The sequence below is a fragment of the Trachinotus anak genome, unplaced genomic scaffold, assembly GCF_046630095.1.
Source record: "Trachinotus anak isolate AG129_WGS33_773 ecotype Australia unplaced genomic scaffold, CSIRO_AGI_Tana_v1 ptg000011l, whole genome shotgun sequence".
NCBI lineage: Eukaryota > Metazoa > Chordata > Actinopteri > Carangiformes > Carangidae > Trachinotus > Trachinotus anak.
This window is the reverse complement of record NW_027273862.1, coordinates 17,879,118-17,894,760: the sequence shown is the minus strand read 5'-3', so window position 1 is coordinate 17,894,760 and position 15,643 is coordinate 17,879,118. Positions and strand designations below refer to the sequence as shown.

Genomic DNA, 15,643 nt, shown 5'->3' with positions numbered 1-15,643 from the left:
GTATGTGGGATTGTAATGCTACGTAGCTACTCAGGAGGTGTGTCGGCTAAAGCGCTCCAGCAGCTGCAGGAAACAAAGTGCTTCGGCTTGCATGCTGTTAAGTATACGTGCAGGCAGGAGGATGTTCATGCATGCTAAAAAAGTCTTGTCTTTTGTCTGTTTTTGTGGCAGAAAAGACAGATGGCTGTTTTGCCTTCACAAACCTTTGGCTTGTCTTTGGGGAGTGTATTTATCAATGTACAGTATACTAATGGAGCAGCCTTTAGAGGAATGAGAGAGAGAAAGAGAGAGATGCTCACTGCAGCGCCTCATGATCACAGGTCACTGACCGCTTTGTTGTTGTCAGCAGAACTGTGATCTCTCAGGCTGATTATGATATACATGGTTAATATGGGATGTCTCCATAGGTTAGACTGTACAAAAGGTTTGATGCAGTCCTCCCCACCTCTCAGTGGGGCAGAAATACATTTCCTAAAGGAATGTACATGTTTACACGGCCTTGCTTCTTAGTCTTAGGCATAGCTACCATTAGGGCCCATCCCACACACAGACTGACTTAAAGATATATACTTTGCATATACGGGCTCACTCATATAATGTCACATCTGCGGGTATTACACTTTTCTATGCACTGGATTTTTTTATCTTTTGGTTGAAAATGTACTGACTTAAGCAACACCACTGTGAGCGCTGTGTTTTGTTAGCATAGATGTTGAAATTTCATTTAAAAGCATCGAAGTGAACTGAACACAGCTATACATTAACATGGTTTGAAATTCAGGGATTTACCAGAACAACTGTTGTTAAACTTCCAGGTATATCAAGTGGTAATCTACAATTTTCAATCTGTTCCTCTGTTAATTCTGCCAATTTTAATTAGGGTTGTGACATGGAAAGCATGCCACAGATCCAACCATTCATAGATCCATGTAAAAGATATCAAGCTTATTATCATTCAGTCCGGGTCTTGATGTCAGCCGCAGCGATAAGGTTACTTAGCCTATTTATCATTCCTACATGTGCTCCCTCATCAGTCAGCCCTCCTGCTGTGTGCTCTCAGCCAACAGGCAGTGGGCTGTAACACCAGACTGCAAAATTTCACCTATGAACAGCAGATAACAGTGGTTGACATTGCAGGCCAACTAACTGAATCAATATTATTTTCATTGCAGGATATATATTTATAACCTAATTGATGTTAAACTAATATCAACTAGCCTCCTGTGTTTGGCCTGTCATGATGGTCTGTTTTAATGGATGAGGTAATGTGGGTTTAGCTGCTACTCAGGGTGGATAACATCTAAATTGATTTAGTTCACCTAGTCAGTTCCAGTAATGTTGAATACAATCCAGTCACACCCAGTCCAGCTCATCCTTCTCCTTTCATCCCTCGGCCATAAGGTGAGATGTAGCCAAAAGCCACAGTGCTTCATTTGTATGCTGATGTAGAGGTCATATCTTTGTTCGTGTGGCTTGAAATGGCTGGACCACCTCAGTCTGAAAAATGACGTGCCTAAATTTGGTGCAGGGGACAGAATACCCATGGATAGAGGGGAAATAGCAGAGCGAGAGGAGGTGACCTCTCCTTAACCACAGAAATTCTGCACATTTCCAGGGAGACTTAATACTTCTAAGAATAGACATAATAATGATACCTAACAGAAGGTTGAGGTATTTGAAAAGGGAGTACATTCCCCCTGTATTAGGACCGTGACCTTTTGAATTCCCTAGGTTGTGATTTAGATCAGCCTCTGTGAGTGGGATAGAAATTCCAGGGAGGGGACTGTTCTGGTAAAATCTCCATCTTGCTGGCCAGTTCGAGTTTTAGAGCTATGCACCAGATGTGGCCTACCTTCCTCCACGGGTGCCTGACTTAATAAGCCTGCTAAGTCTCTACAAGCTCTCCCCACTCGCAGGATACAGAGAGCTAAAAATAGCCTCTAAATTCAGTTACCCTCTGTCAGCCAAGTGGAACCTCACCTAATTCATTTAATCTATCTGTTTAATTTCCTCCATATAATGATGTGATAGCCTGTGTGCTTTAGTAGCAAAGAGGGACAGATGGGAGTGGGTTTCAACTAAACAATTATCCATTTTTACAGTTTTTACAACTCTGTGTATTATGTTAAAATAACCATTATTTGATATCCAATTGTGCAATAGGGTGATCAGGTGTCAGGTGTGTTTCTGTCACTTATGTAATGAAAAATGACACTTTTGTGATCTAAATAGGGGAATACCAGAGGATAAATAGGCTCTTGAGAGGGAACAGATTGTGAAAGAAGCAGGTGATTTGTGATGCGTTTATGCAGAACAGACGCAAAGCCATCTACATTCTTATTATACTGCATAATATAATAAGACAAGGACATTTGAAACAAGACTAGGTCAAAACCTAGTATATGGCTGGACCGCATTGTTGGCTATTTGCATTCTACCTAGTGTCAGCTAGTTTCAGCCCTTCAGCTGTTTGCTTCTCTCCTACACTGTGCTCATACATACAGTATTTTAATACAGTATCCAGTATATACTTTCTGTTTCTATTGTCAGACAGTAGAACAAGTATGAATTCACATCCACATCCTTTATATCAGTCACATCAGCTGCCATGCTGTCAGCATAGAGAGGTGTGTCTGCAGAGAGAAAGCCCAATCTTGCACTCGCGGGGCAATAGTGGCGACTGTCTTTTATAAAACGTAGCTACTGTTTTTCCCAAAACGTTACTAGATTTGTCAGAAAAGTCAGGACATTTAGCAACAAATTATTTTTAAAGAGCAAGGTCAATGAGGAAACACTTGGCTGGCCAACCAATGGTGCGAGCTTATCCCTCAGTGGCATTCGGCTGACCACCACTTCAGCCGACCACTCACTCAACTCTATTACTCAGTCAGTCAGTCCATTGGTCAGTCAGTCAGTCATGGACATTCTGTTGCAGTCCAGACAAAAATCATCTTGTATCCTCATAGGTTTGTCTTTTTTGGGCCACTGGGGCCTCCGTGTGTGGTGACTGTGTGTTCATTTCCACTGAGCACTGCGGTCATGGAGTAGCCGCGCTGTCTTAACCCTGTGTATCACTGTAATGTAACTCCCCAGTGGGAGTGTGTTTGGTGGCTGCTTTTGCTCTGTGCTGTGTGTCTGCTCTGATTCTGTAATAACAACTGCAGGAGAGAGGTCCTGCCAAGCCTGGAGCCAGTCTGGACACAGTTAGCTCTGAGCATAGGGCAGTTATCACACACACATGCATAACCACACACACACACACACACACACACACACACACATATGCACACACACTGTCTGCATGTTCTGCGAAGAATTGATTGTGAGAGGAGGAGAAGATATTTGCTAGTCTTGATTATCAGTCAGAGATGTCTTTTTTCCTCTGCTGATAACACTGAAGCAAACACTGGTCTGCTGCAGTGAAGTATACTGCGCTATACAAGCTCAGACACCCTCAGGACAAAGGTTCTCTGCAGCAAAATTTACTGGACTTATCAAATTTGTCTTATTCAGTAGCTTCTGTATTTTTTTCTCAGATTTGATGATGTTATCATTTGCCACTGTACCATATCCAGAGTAATGTAATGTAATCAAAGATATAACCAGTAGATTTGTCTCATTCTTTGCAGTGCATTTTTCAGGAGTTAGATAATTTGATACATTTCTCTGCTGACAAAAGCTACCCAATGTCGAAACAAAACGTTGTGGTTTTTGTGAGTGTGTGAGTGTGTGTGTGTGTGTGTGTGTGTGTGTGTGTGTGTGTGTGTGTGTGTGGCAGATGAGGATTGGGTGTAGGATAAGGGTATTTAGCGGTGGGATGACATAATAATGATTCTGACATGATTGTGTAAGGGATATAGACTGAATCCGATTGTTAGAGGACCCAGTGGCTGTTGATCTGCTCCTGTGCTTTTGGACAAAAGCACTGTCAAGTGACATGGCTTTCATGAAATGGCATTGGAAAACAGGGATTACCCTGGTTCAGATAATGTAATCCGTATGGATACAACGAAATCCAATTACACCTGTCCTGTTTTGTTTCTCTGTATAATGAAGAACATACGGTAAGGGGGATGACAGCATAAAGACACTGTTTTCATGCCCATGCTTTCATCCCATGCTTTCATGCCATGGGATGGATGTCTCCTATTTATTATTATATGAATTTATCATATAACAATATAATTCCTTTATATTTTAAGAGGAGATAGATGAGAACAGTTGTGTTTGATGTTATTGATCTTAATTACCCTGACATCTAGCTCTTATTAGCTGCTCTGCCATGTTCATCTGTGTGCTCATTAGACAATTCACATGCAGCTTTTACAATTTCCTGTGGCATTGCACCCACAAATATCAAAGCAATATAACTAGATACTTACCCACCTAGTCACCTAGCTAGCTAGCTAACCACCTACCTGCCAATGTGCCTGCTTACCAACAATAATTTTATTGAGTGGACAGCAGATCTATTCATTTCTACATTCTGTTAATGTTAAGCCAAGCATAGTACCAGAGCCGAAATATATTAATTGGTATACTAATTGGTATTTGCAAACGTTACTACGATGTGTCATTTGGGATTTTTGTTTTAATAACTGAAAAAGGTGAACTGGAGTTTTTTGCTGTTTAATCTGATCCAGTGGTATGGTTTCTTGTTTAAACATACTGTATTTAGACTATCTCAAAGATGCTCTGCCTATTTTTGACTGTTACAATTTGAGTTTTTTTTCCATGTTTGATTTATTTTTGATGTTGCAGGATTATGGGGATCAGAGATCAAACAGATAATCTGACTGCAAACATATGCAATTTGTGTCTGTGTGTGTATGTGCTCAGGGGAATGTGTGTGTACTATGACAGATCTGTCTTATTTTAGTAGAATCAGTCATGCTGCAGATCATTCATTCGGTACTGTAAAACCTCAGGGAGCAGGCGGCTCTTTTGAGCTTGAAGACAAAGAGAAATGTTTGGAGTTAGTCGAGCCTAAATGATAACTGCTGCTGCAACTCGCATTGATAACCTGCAGGTATGCCATCTTTGTTTTCGATACACTTGCTCTATGTGTTGTATCTGTTCGTTATGACTGATGAATGCATTTGGAAGGTGCATGTGGCTACTTAGGTATTGATGCTAGGTCAAGTGAACAGTGCTGACTCACAGATGCAAGCCATTCTACTGCACAATGCTTAGACCTTTGATGAAGTGAATGCCCTTCTCTTGGTCTGCTTTTCTGGCCTGAAGGCTAGTGATTAGGAATATTGTTGTCTTTGATCAGAAAAGAAAATCTGACTGTAAGTTTAACTCTAGATTCTTAGCTTTAAAAAAAATGTAATGACTGCTGAGAGCGATTTATTTATTCTTAAACCATCATCTCTGACTGCAATCTGTGCTGCAGAATTACTCCAGGATTCAGAGCAACCTGCCTCACCATAAATTCTCTGTTAAGCAATAACCTGCAGCATAAGTAGGCACTTGACACGGTTGTACACATGCAGCTTGTAGAAAGCTAGCTAAGAGGCTGTGCAGATATGCACCATCTCCATTACAAAGGCAGAATCAGTTTTATCATAGGAAGGATGCTGTGACACCTCTGACAGTGTAATTTTAATGAATATCAATGACATATACAGTTGAGTGTAAGTATGATATAGAGCCTTTTTTTCCCAGAATTCTCTCTGGCCTCCTCTCCTCTCCTTTCCTCTCCATTCTTCTCGCTTCTCCTAAATTTCACAAGGTTGTTGGAGCTAGACCTGTAACTTTTGCTCTTAGTTGCCCTCTTCAAGGTCACTTTCATACATATAGAATAAGATGAGAAATCTGGTAAGCATTCCTGGGAAAAATTCTGCATTTCAACCAAATGTGCTTTCCCAATTAAATAAGTTACTTAATAGCACAATAACTTTGTCATGTAAATTTTTTGTGTATCATCTGATGGCAAACATAAGAGCACAACAAAATCTGCCATTGTCTGCCAATGGCTTGATCTCCAGTTAATAGGCCGACTTGATGTGATATAGTGCTTCATTTCTCTTGATGCTGGGATGCTCTGTCTTTTGGTTGAAATTAGATGGAAATATGGGGTGTGTACAGGATGTATCTGACCTGGGAGAAAATAAATCTTTCTGCTTGGACAGCCTGGGTCCAGAATGACTCATTGCCGCTATTATGCACTGCTGTGTTTTGGTTTATAAATTACCCAGATTGTTCTTGTGGATAAGGACACAGTTTGAGTAAGCTTGAGTAAGGGGACTTGCAGACCTGACATCTCTTTATCTTGTCTGATTCTTTCTTTGTTATTTTTCAGAACCTCAGGCTCTTGAATGTTCTTAATTTTTATTCTGCTGACATTGCAATGATAGTTTTGCTGGTTAAGCCTCCTACACATGGGTGGAGCTTCCTGAGGGGATTCAAGGGTGAGTCGGTCAAATTCAAATGAATTCCACTTAAGTCTCTTTCTTTGCTAATGTACTAAAAGTTAATTTCTCCGAATTTCAGAATATACCAGTGACCCAGTGTCATTGGCATGTTTTATTAAAAATTGAACGGACTATTTTTAGATAGTGGTGACATTTTTGCCAATGGAAGAGATTATTCGACAGTACTTCACATGCTTTAAGATTTGTTGTGCTCTGTTATTACAGCAAAGTCTCTTCATGGTTTTGGTTCGTTTAGTTACAGATGACAGCACTGCCAGAGATTTTTCAGCTTTAACATTTTCCCACACTTAACATCCCCTTCTGTCCTACATTGCACAGCTAAGCATTTAGCTGGGTTTGGCTTTGCAATGTGGGTTGGACTTGATGTTTAGCTGCTGAGATACAGTATGCAACACTCAAGCAGATGCTCTAGTTTGATGTTCTTTTGCCACAGGCAAATATGCACAGTCTCAGGTTGCAAAAGGAATTAATTTATTCTACTTTGCCAGTTAGATGTACTACTTAATGTTTGTTTTAATTATTCGAGTAGAATGAGTAGAATTGAAAGGCTCATTTTGTTTGATGGTTGTGATAGTCAGGGTCTATAGCAGTCTCAGACAAGTCTCACCTCATTAGACTGGCAAATGAAGACTGCGCCTCAGCCAAATCTGTATGGCTGAGTGAAGAAGATTGCAGCATCATATCACACATCCCAATTACATCCTGGAAATGTTCTACAATGAAGATGCAGTGGAATGATCTTGAATGCCTTTCTGTAATACAAGAAATAATGTTGGGTTGAGATGGGAAATAATTACATGCATTTGATTACATTCATTCTGATTTGGCACCATTGCAAAATGATCATCCAGACTGATGTACTAGACGGCTGCTGCTGTCCATGCTTCATTTTATGTCAGGTTCCCTCAGTGTGTGTTTCCACTTGAGAGACAGAGTTGTTTGAGATCTCCTTCATCAGTACTGGCTATGTTTTACCTGACCTGGAATCATTTGCTTGGACCCAGACCTCAATCTGCTTCCCCTGGACTGACTGCCAAGCCGACTAGCTTGTCTATCACATAGCTACAGCTTACTTGCCGATGTTCATCTGCTGCAAAGATCAGATAGTAGGGATGGATTACAGATGTCTGTTCAATAGTAGTGTGCACACATTCATAGGAATTTACACACTCTATGCATCAACAGTTAGAAAGATGATCAGCCAGGCACTGCGAGTTGGGGGGGACTGGTCAAATGACAACTAGGCTACCAGTAGAATTCAACCACTTGGGTCAACATGTCAAATATTATTATAACAAGGTGCGAAAAACAGTATTCATGCTGTGCTTACTGATTGATATAATGCTCATAAGCACTGCAAGACAGTGGCACCTTTGCATGTCTTATTTCCTGACTCACTGCCAGAAATGTCTCAGGTGTGTTTACTACCTCTCCTGGTTCCTCTTCTGAAAATTTTCTGTAGCTTCTTCCATCTACTATAGCATAGTCTTTACTGCCAAGTCCAATTTGCAGTCTCAGATTTTCAGAAAGTAGACCCGGTTAGGTATCACCGCTTGTGAAATCAAGTTGGTGTGATAACATTAATATGCTTTGTTCAATTTGTGGAAACCAAATTGAACAAAGCAATTTTAAGCTGATAACAAATGCGTACTTTAAGTGTGATTTTGGGTACATGGGTACTACAGTGTAATATAATATGTAGGTGACAGACAAAGAAGGAAAACCCACCAAGGTCACAGGTAACATAGGTCAGAAGGTTCTGTCACACGATTCACACGAGTTAAAAACATGTTCCCAAGATTTCAAATTTAAAAAGTAAAATTTTTAACCTGCTCATTCCCACTGAGTTTTCTCTAAATGGTTTTCAAATAATTTGGTCAGTGTTTCTGAAGAGCAGTGAACTAAAACCATGGCTGAATCCTTGCTGTATTGCGCACAGTACAGCACAGTAACCGCTCATGCTTTGCTCTGAATAAGTGTAAAGCAGTACTGCAGCCTAATAGATCCAGTGTGGACATTAACAGAGGACACGCAGCTGTTTCTCTTGTCCTGCTGAGTGCTGACGCATTGTTTTCACTTTGCAGCCATGTACGCTGTGATGACCTACCCGTGCTTTATTTTTCATGGTTGGTCAGATTCCTTTCTTTAATGTGTGTCCCTCATCTACATCTCGCTCTGACTCTCTCCCTCTTCAACAGTTGAATGATATGCATAGCACTCATGGAACCTCTAGAGAACAGAGGTCAGAGGTCATCATGTTACTTCTCATTAACCTGTGATTCCCCAACGCAAGTGGCTCCTGTTGTCTGTATGTTGTGAGTGTGTTGGGGAAAGGGAGCAGAATGCCTCTGAACCTCCCCTATTGATGTTCACTGGTGGAAAGGCTGTGGCGCGAGAGCAAAGGGTCATCGGCTGTTGTCGTTTCCTTTGGTTCAAAGTCGGCTAGAGGAAGATTTTATTAGTTTTCTCTCAGCTTATCACTTTGCCTCATTGATCAGACTTTTTAAGATGTGCTGTTTATTAGACAATTTGTCATCAGTAGATGAACTCCATGCTCCACCCATGATCCAAGATCCATGGATGGAGCATGATCCAAAATCTGTCAAGTAAGGGCTACAGACTGACGGCATCCTCTGTTGTGCTTTGCAAATTGTGTTTATCATCTCTTTTGCACTGTCAGGTATGTAATGCTTTTGCTGATTGTCTATTTTTCTCTCGGTAAGAGATAATTGCTTAGCAAAACCTCCTCTCCTGCAGCTTTTCAGTGCCCCCGAGTTTTAAAACCCATGAAAAGATACAGTGTATTTGTGGTTTTAAGTACCCAAACCAGTCTCAATGTAGTTTTACATCTTCTCTCTCAGGCTTCCCTCTGGAGCTCCAGCAAGAACACATCGGTCAGCCAATCAGAGGAGACACTCAACAGCTCTCTTCACTTTCTACAAAGTGACACCTTAAACATACATCAGTTTTATCCGATTAATTCTGTATGCATCGATGCAGCAAGAGTATCCCACTCCTGAGAACATTTACCTTAGCCTCTTTCACTCATTTTGTCAGGTGTGTAGACACATGGATTAAAAGAAGGTGACAAATTTAAGTAAATTCAACCTTAAAGAAAGTATGGTTTCTTCACTTTATGAGTAGAACATAAAATTATTTGTCTGGCTTTCAGGTGACCTTGCTGTTTTCTAAAATTAGATTTAAAACAATTTTTGTAGGCATTGTTGATTGCCACAGTTGAGTGGCTGTTGGGCTGGGTATGTACACTAACAAATAAAGATACATTTTAGTAATGCCTGGGTTGAAAACCAGTGACTCTATCCTTTACCGTTATAGTAAGTGTGTAACAATATCAAACAACTTATAGCCTTTTTTTCTGCTTGTATGCCCTATAACGTATACACACATTCACCCGCACCAGATTATAATGACTCGTGATAGCACAAATGAAGAGATGAAATAAAGATGACTCCTGGTTGCTCTGGATCATTATTCAGTGAGTAAGGTGGGGGATAAATCTATGGTATTAAATATTGACCTAAAGCTGCAGGGTTCCTGCATTGATTTATTCTCCAGGGTAATTCTTGCTCCAGAAAACTCTAACTTTTTTCTTTGTTGCAGCAGTCCCTGCCATTATTGATCCCCAAGATAAGTGCTTTTGGAAGTCATTTTATAGTCATGGTTGGAGGCGTTATAAAGCTAAAATTTTTTTTTTGATGAATTACTCCAAATCACCCTTTATAAATATTTATCAGTCAGCTAAATTTGTGCCAATAGAGCAGAAGAAGTGCTGATGTGCCCACAGTCCTGTATGTTTCCATCTCTTGCTAAGGCTATTTTCTGTCTCGCTGCGGGCAATGTCAGGTTATAACAAGTTTATGACAATGCAACCAAGAGGAAACCTTCTTGTGTACCAGGTATTTATATGGGCTTTAGACTCTTTGTGGAGCCTTTGTTTTTACAGTGGAGGTAAGCATCCATTAGTCTTTTTTGCCACATCCTTAGAGTTTAAAAATATAATTTCCAATTGAGCAGGCATGAAATGAGATGTAACTGATGGTAAACACCTGTTTTTGGTAAAAGGCTTTTGTTCCATATCAGCGTTTTCACTCAGAGCGGTGGTTCTTATTCAGGATTAGATTGGAGGGTTGGTAGTGTTTCCTTGCATCCTAATTCCTTATTATTGGCCCAACACAGGTCTTTCTTTCATTCACTGCAGTGTAATTGGCTGTTGCCTTGCTTATGTTTTGGACCAGCATGGCCTAAAGGACCATTATGACTGTACTGAAATGTGCTGTGTCAGACGTTTGTGTGTGTTGAATGTTAATAATGTGACAGCTCTTTCAATTTCTGCCAAACCCTCTGTGTGAGGGTGGCTCAGACACTGGCAATTCTTTGCACCTGTTTCTGCTCTGCACTGGGGCTGTTTGAGTCCTGTTTGTCTTTGCCTGTCTTTGCCCGGTTCTGCTTGAGTGGTCTGCTGGATGACTGCAAGCTCCATAAAAGCCCAGCTTGGACCAGATTTTTCCTGTTTCATTGATGTTGTTTTAGACTAATGTACATGCATAGACATAGCTGTGGTCCAGTAGAGTGACTTGGAATTTCTGCAGTTGTAAAAATGACGATGATGATAGTTGTGAATGAGTGCAATGACAGAGAAAGGCCAGAGTGAAATGCGTTCGGTTGGCTTCCCTAATTTCCACACTGAATGAAAGTGGAATCTCCCAGTAACTCCTTGGAGAGATAATTCCTTCACAAATGTTGGGGAAATGAAGCTGAGCGAGGCTGCTGCAGTGCTCTGCTATGAAACTGATAAAGGTCAGTCAACATGTGCAAATCCTGCTGCAGAGTGCTTATCATCTTAATGGCTCCCTGCGTCTGGATACCGTGCACAAACCACTGTTATTAAGGCTTAATTAATTTTGCCTGCTAGGCTTGGGATGCTACAGGGTGTGTCTGTTAGTCTATGATATCTCTCTCTCACAACATAATGTCCTGTCACACACTGTCACACATTCACGCTGCCTGGGTAGGTTGTTGTACACAGAAATGACTGACATTACAGAGTTCAATATTAGGTCATGGCACCTAATTTGACCATTTGATCATGTGTGCATATCCATAGCCCTTCTTTGATGTGCTTTTATCTTATTCTCTGGATTCTATAGAAGCATATCATCTTCACACTAACAACTTGCTGATATTGACATATTGGTCATACCTAATAGAATTGGCTTGGAAATGAAGTCAGCAGTCAGACTAAATGAAATGATTCCTGTTGTCTGTTCTCTGGTGATTAGTAGAATTGCACAACATTGACTTGTGTTTTATTTCACTCAGAGCTACAGAGTACTGCAAGGCCAAAAGCAGGCTACTATATTACTATTACTATTACTATTATTATTATAACACAGTGGTTCAAGAGATTAGTTTACGTTCAGCTGCTGTGATTATCACAGATTCATCTGCAATCAGTGGATAAGTTCAAACCTCGTTGTTTCTTTTGAAAAGGGCTGTAAGGCTTAAATAAGAGGTGCTGATGTCTCTTACATAAATAAATGTTCACTATGTGGTCCATAAGAGGGATTATGCCTCTTGTAATATACATTTTGTGAAACTAAGTTGTTAAATAATGAATAGCTTGTAACTTTTCATACTTAACTAAAACAATAACAATAACAATAACTATAACTATAAGCTTGGAGCGTCAACGTGGTTTCTTGCATTGAGCAGGTGGAGGTGATTGTTGCTTGAGAAGAACTTTGGCCATTCTCACCTTTGTAATCCATAAGGGTTATAATTCACCCTCTGAGCAGCGCTACATCTTCAGGGCAGATTTAAGGCTACACTGAGTTGCTATCATAAACGGACGAGACAAGACAAGACTGGTTAGCTGGTTAGCATGCTAACTTCAGTAGAAGAAAAGACATGATTGATGATGAACAAGAGTAAACATTGGAGTTGCTTTACCCACTGCACACAGCTCTTGGCGAGTAAAAGAAGGATGTTTGATGCTGAACTCAAAACATTTCTTTCTTGGCTATGTAGCAATAGCAAAACCTACGAATAGCTCCTTTAATATTAATATTAAAATATGTATTTTTAAATTGACCTTTTAAACACTTTTGAAGGGTTTTTCAATTGTACTCTTTAAAATTCCTAATTATTATTTTGCCTGGCAATTAATTTCATGATTACTTTAATTTTATCCAAATCTGGCATGTTCACAGAGGTAGGAGGAAACCAACAGAGATAACTGGGGCTCTCAATAGCTATCTCTTGATGTCACGTTGATGCTGTAATGCTCACTAAGGAGGCTACATGGAGAGATACAAGATACTCTCCTTGTGGGTGTTCCAAACACTGAAAGTATTGCTTGCCATAAGAGGGTTGGACCTTATTTATTGAATGAGCTTCTTCTAAATTAAATAAACGTGACAAAGGCTAGGGATGAAACAGCAAACTCAAACCTCTAAACTTGCTGCTTTTTAAGCTTCAATATTTACCACAGGCCTACAGTATTACCACCTGCTCCCATCATCCGCATTCCTCAGGATTAGTTTCAATTCCCTCTTAGCATAGGTCACAGGTCAATGTTACTGTTAAACCAGTGCTTGAAAAAGTAGGCACCAATGACCCTGAGGTGCCCTTGAAGGGGCTCAAGAAGTTCAAGAGGTTATTTATTTTAAGTTTTTTGAGTGTTTTGAGTCTGAGTTGCAGTATTTCTGAATCTTGGTCTAAATACTCAACATTCTCTTCAATGTGTGTTTAATATGAATATCCCCCTAATATGAGTCCCTGCCTGAAATAATCCACTGACAGCCTGGCAGATGTTTAGCAAAAGTTAGTGTGAATGCTGCCGGTGTGAGAGTGTGTGTTTAAGAGACACCACTGCTTTAGATATGTACATGGAGCAACTACTTGGTATCGTAGAATGTGGATGGCTTGGCCAGTCAAAAGAGGTTATCTTACTAACTGAGAAAAAGCAAAATTACCAACATGCCCTCTTGTCATCGTTACTTTTGTTGCAATGCTGCCACTCAGGGGATACTAGTGGCATACCACTGTGGCAAACACTAAATACATCTGAAGTATGGCAGCGTCATAAATGTAGGAATTCTGACAGCACAGTAGCAAACCCCAGCACCAAGGAACTGGCAATAATTGAATCAGTAAAAAAAAAAAAAAAAAAAAGGACCCTTTTGACATTGTTGTTAAGACTACATAGATGACTGAAGTACAGCATTTCCTCTTGAATAGCAGCTACAAAACTTAGTATTTTATGAAATAGATGATGAGTAGCAAATATTATTCTGGGAAAAGGGGAGAGGCAGAGAAAGGAAAGTGGAACAGAGGAGGATCTGATAAGCAACTGAGGTATTCCTGTGATGGGAGGGAGTTAGATCTCTACTATCCACTCAGCAAGTGTGGGGTGAAACTCTCAGACAGCACGCTTGAGCAGGAGAAAGCAGAGATAAAGAGCTCCCCCTCTCTGCTCTCATCCCGCTGGCTCCACTTTACTCTGCTCTTTGCGGATGCCAGCTGCTACGAGAGACCCTCTGTGTATCTCCCACCTGCCCCTGATAATGCAAAGAGGATTTCCATGACCTGCAGCGCCACAGCGAGTCTAGCAGCCGATTCACGATGATTCACTTTCTCACAGCGGGTGAGACTGTCTCTACTGCATGCATGATACAGCAGCACATAGTAAGTAGCAAACAGAAACAGCGAGATCTGTGCTAGTGGTGGGTGTTCAGGTTTGGGAGTTTACATTTGCCCTGATGGGAGTCTTTTTCTAAAGGAGAGTGGTGAAAATTGATACAGGAGTTGAGACGACTGCAAGCGGATGGTGTGATTCCTGTCTTTGATGTGTGTTGTGCAGCAGTTTGGAGCCTCAGTGTGTTTCTATTGGTGTTAGAAAGAGAGAGAGAGGTGTTCAAACCACAGAGCCTTGCCCCTGCTGCCCCTGCTGCCAAGATTTAGCCTATGTGTTGGACAGGGATTATCCTGAGGCTCTTGTTTTGTTAAAAAAATGGTATAGCATGGCAGGGCTGATGTTGCAGCATTGAGAGAGAGAGAGAGAGAGAGAGAGAGAGCGAGAGAGAGAGCATGTTCTCATTGTTTGAGCTGCAGTGCTGCTGAAATCAAAACCAGGTTGCCATTTTATTCTTAGGTTAATCCCAAATCACAGTTCAGTTTGCCTACTTTACCTCAAACTCAGCTCAGTTAAGTTGATGCTATAAGCTTGTAATCATAAAGATAAAGCTTGGTTACAAAAAATTGTGTTTTTGCTTCATGTGTAGTAGTTTAAGGTGAGAGCCACCTCTTTTCTCAGTTTACATTGTGGTATCACTTGTACTGTACATTCCTTCTCTTCTTATCTGGCCTGATGGAAGCAGAAACTCTACTTGACCCAACGGTTACTGTTCTGGAGTCCATTGACATAATAGTGGTATGAGACTGTGCCTGTTTTTGGAATTAAAATTTTCCCGAATCTTGATCTGAGTTTAACATAGAACTTCTCTTAGCATAAGTACTGTACTGTGACACAAATTATCTCGACTGAAGTGGAGAAATTTTGTCGATTCTTCAATTTTTGGATTTGTTGAGTTATTAATGATTATATTTATACCACCAATAGACTAAATTTGGCTACATGGGAAACATGTGGCTCTTTTTCCACAATTTTTATATTTTTGTATCTGTAGTATAAACAGTGAAGTAGAGCGAGGCTTAGAGTTGCACATATCTAACTCTTTTGCATGATAAGATTACCTTGGCTTTCTTATGAGCATGTGTAATTGTGAATGATTCTTTGCATTCAAATCAGTGTGCAAAATAAAGCTGAACCTGAGTTGAACGAGAAGCTGAGTTGATCTGATCATCTTTCAGAAAGAAGCAGGACTACGAGGTTAAATTTTGTTGTTTTTTTTTACCTCAAATATTGGATTAAATGTTGACAAACCATAATTTATGTAGAGCCAATACATTTGTGACATTAAATTCTGGTAACCATAACTGTCAACGAAGCTGTTTCTCTATATAATCCAGAAGGTAAGACACTGTGCTAACTCATCTGCAGCAGGAGTTCATTTTCCCCTTTGGGATAATGTTGTCACGAGCATTAATGGAGGCTATAGTTTTCTGCAAAGAAATAGACCTGCTCTGCTGCAGTGTTTGTACATTAGCTGGGGATGCTGCAA

At 40.4% G+C, this 15,643-nt stretch overlaps 2 protein-coding genes across 17 annotated transcripts in view; one reads left to right on the top strand and one right to left on the bottom strand.

Moving 5' to 3' along the window:
• saa (serum amyloid A) overlaps positions 1–15,643 on the bottom strand; it is a 323,028-nt gene that overhangs the window by 268,963 nt on the left and 38,422 nt on the right. The window lies entirely within an intron of this gene.
• The window catches only part of plekha7b (pleckstrin homology domain containing, family A member 7b), a 67,832-nt gene that overhangs the window by 14,305 nt on the left and 37,884 nt on the right, over positions 1–15,643 (top strand). For 2 of the 16 annotated variants that reach the window (XM_071488838.1, XM_071488837.1), the window contains exon 1: positions 13,687–14,106. The exons of 11 other annotated variants lie outside the window; for them this stretch is intronic. The gene's annotated coding sequence lies outside the window, so the exon portion shown is untranslated. Of the gene's footprint in view, positions 1–13,686; positions 14,148–15,643 lie in introns of those variants that run through there. 3 more of the 16 variants (XM_071488836.1, XM_071488834.1, XM_071488839.1) reach the window with 2 other exon arrangements.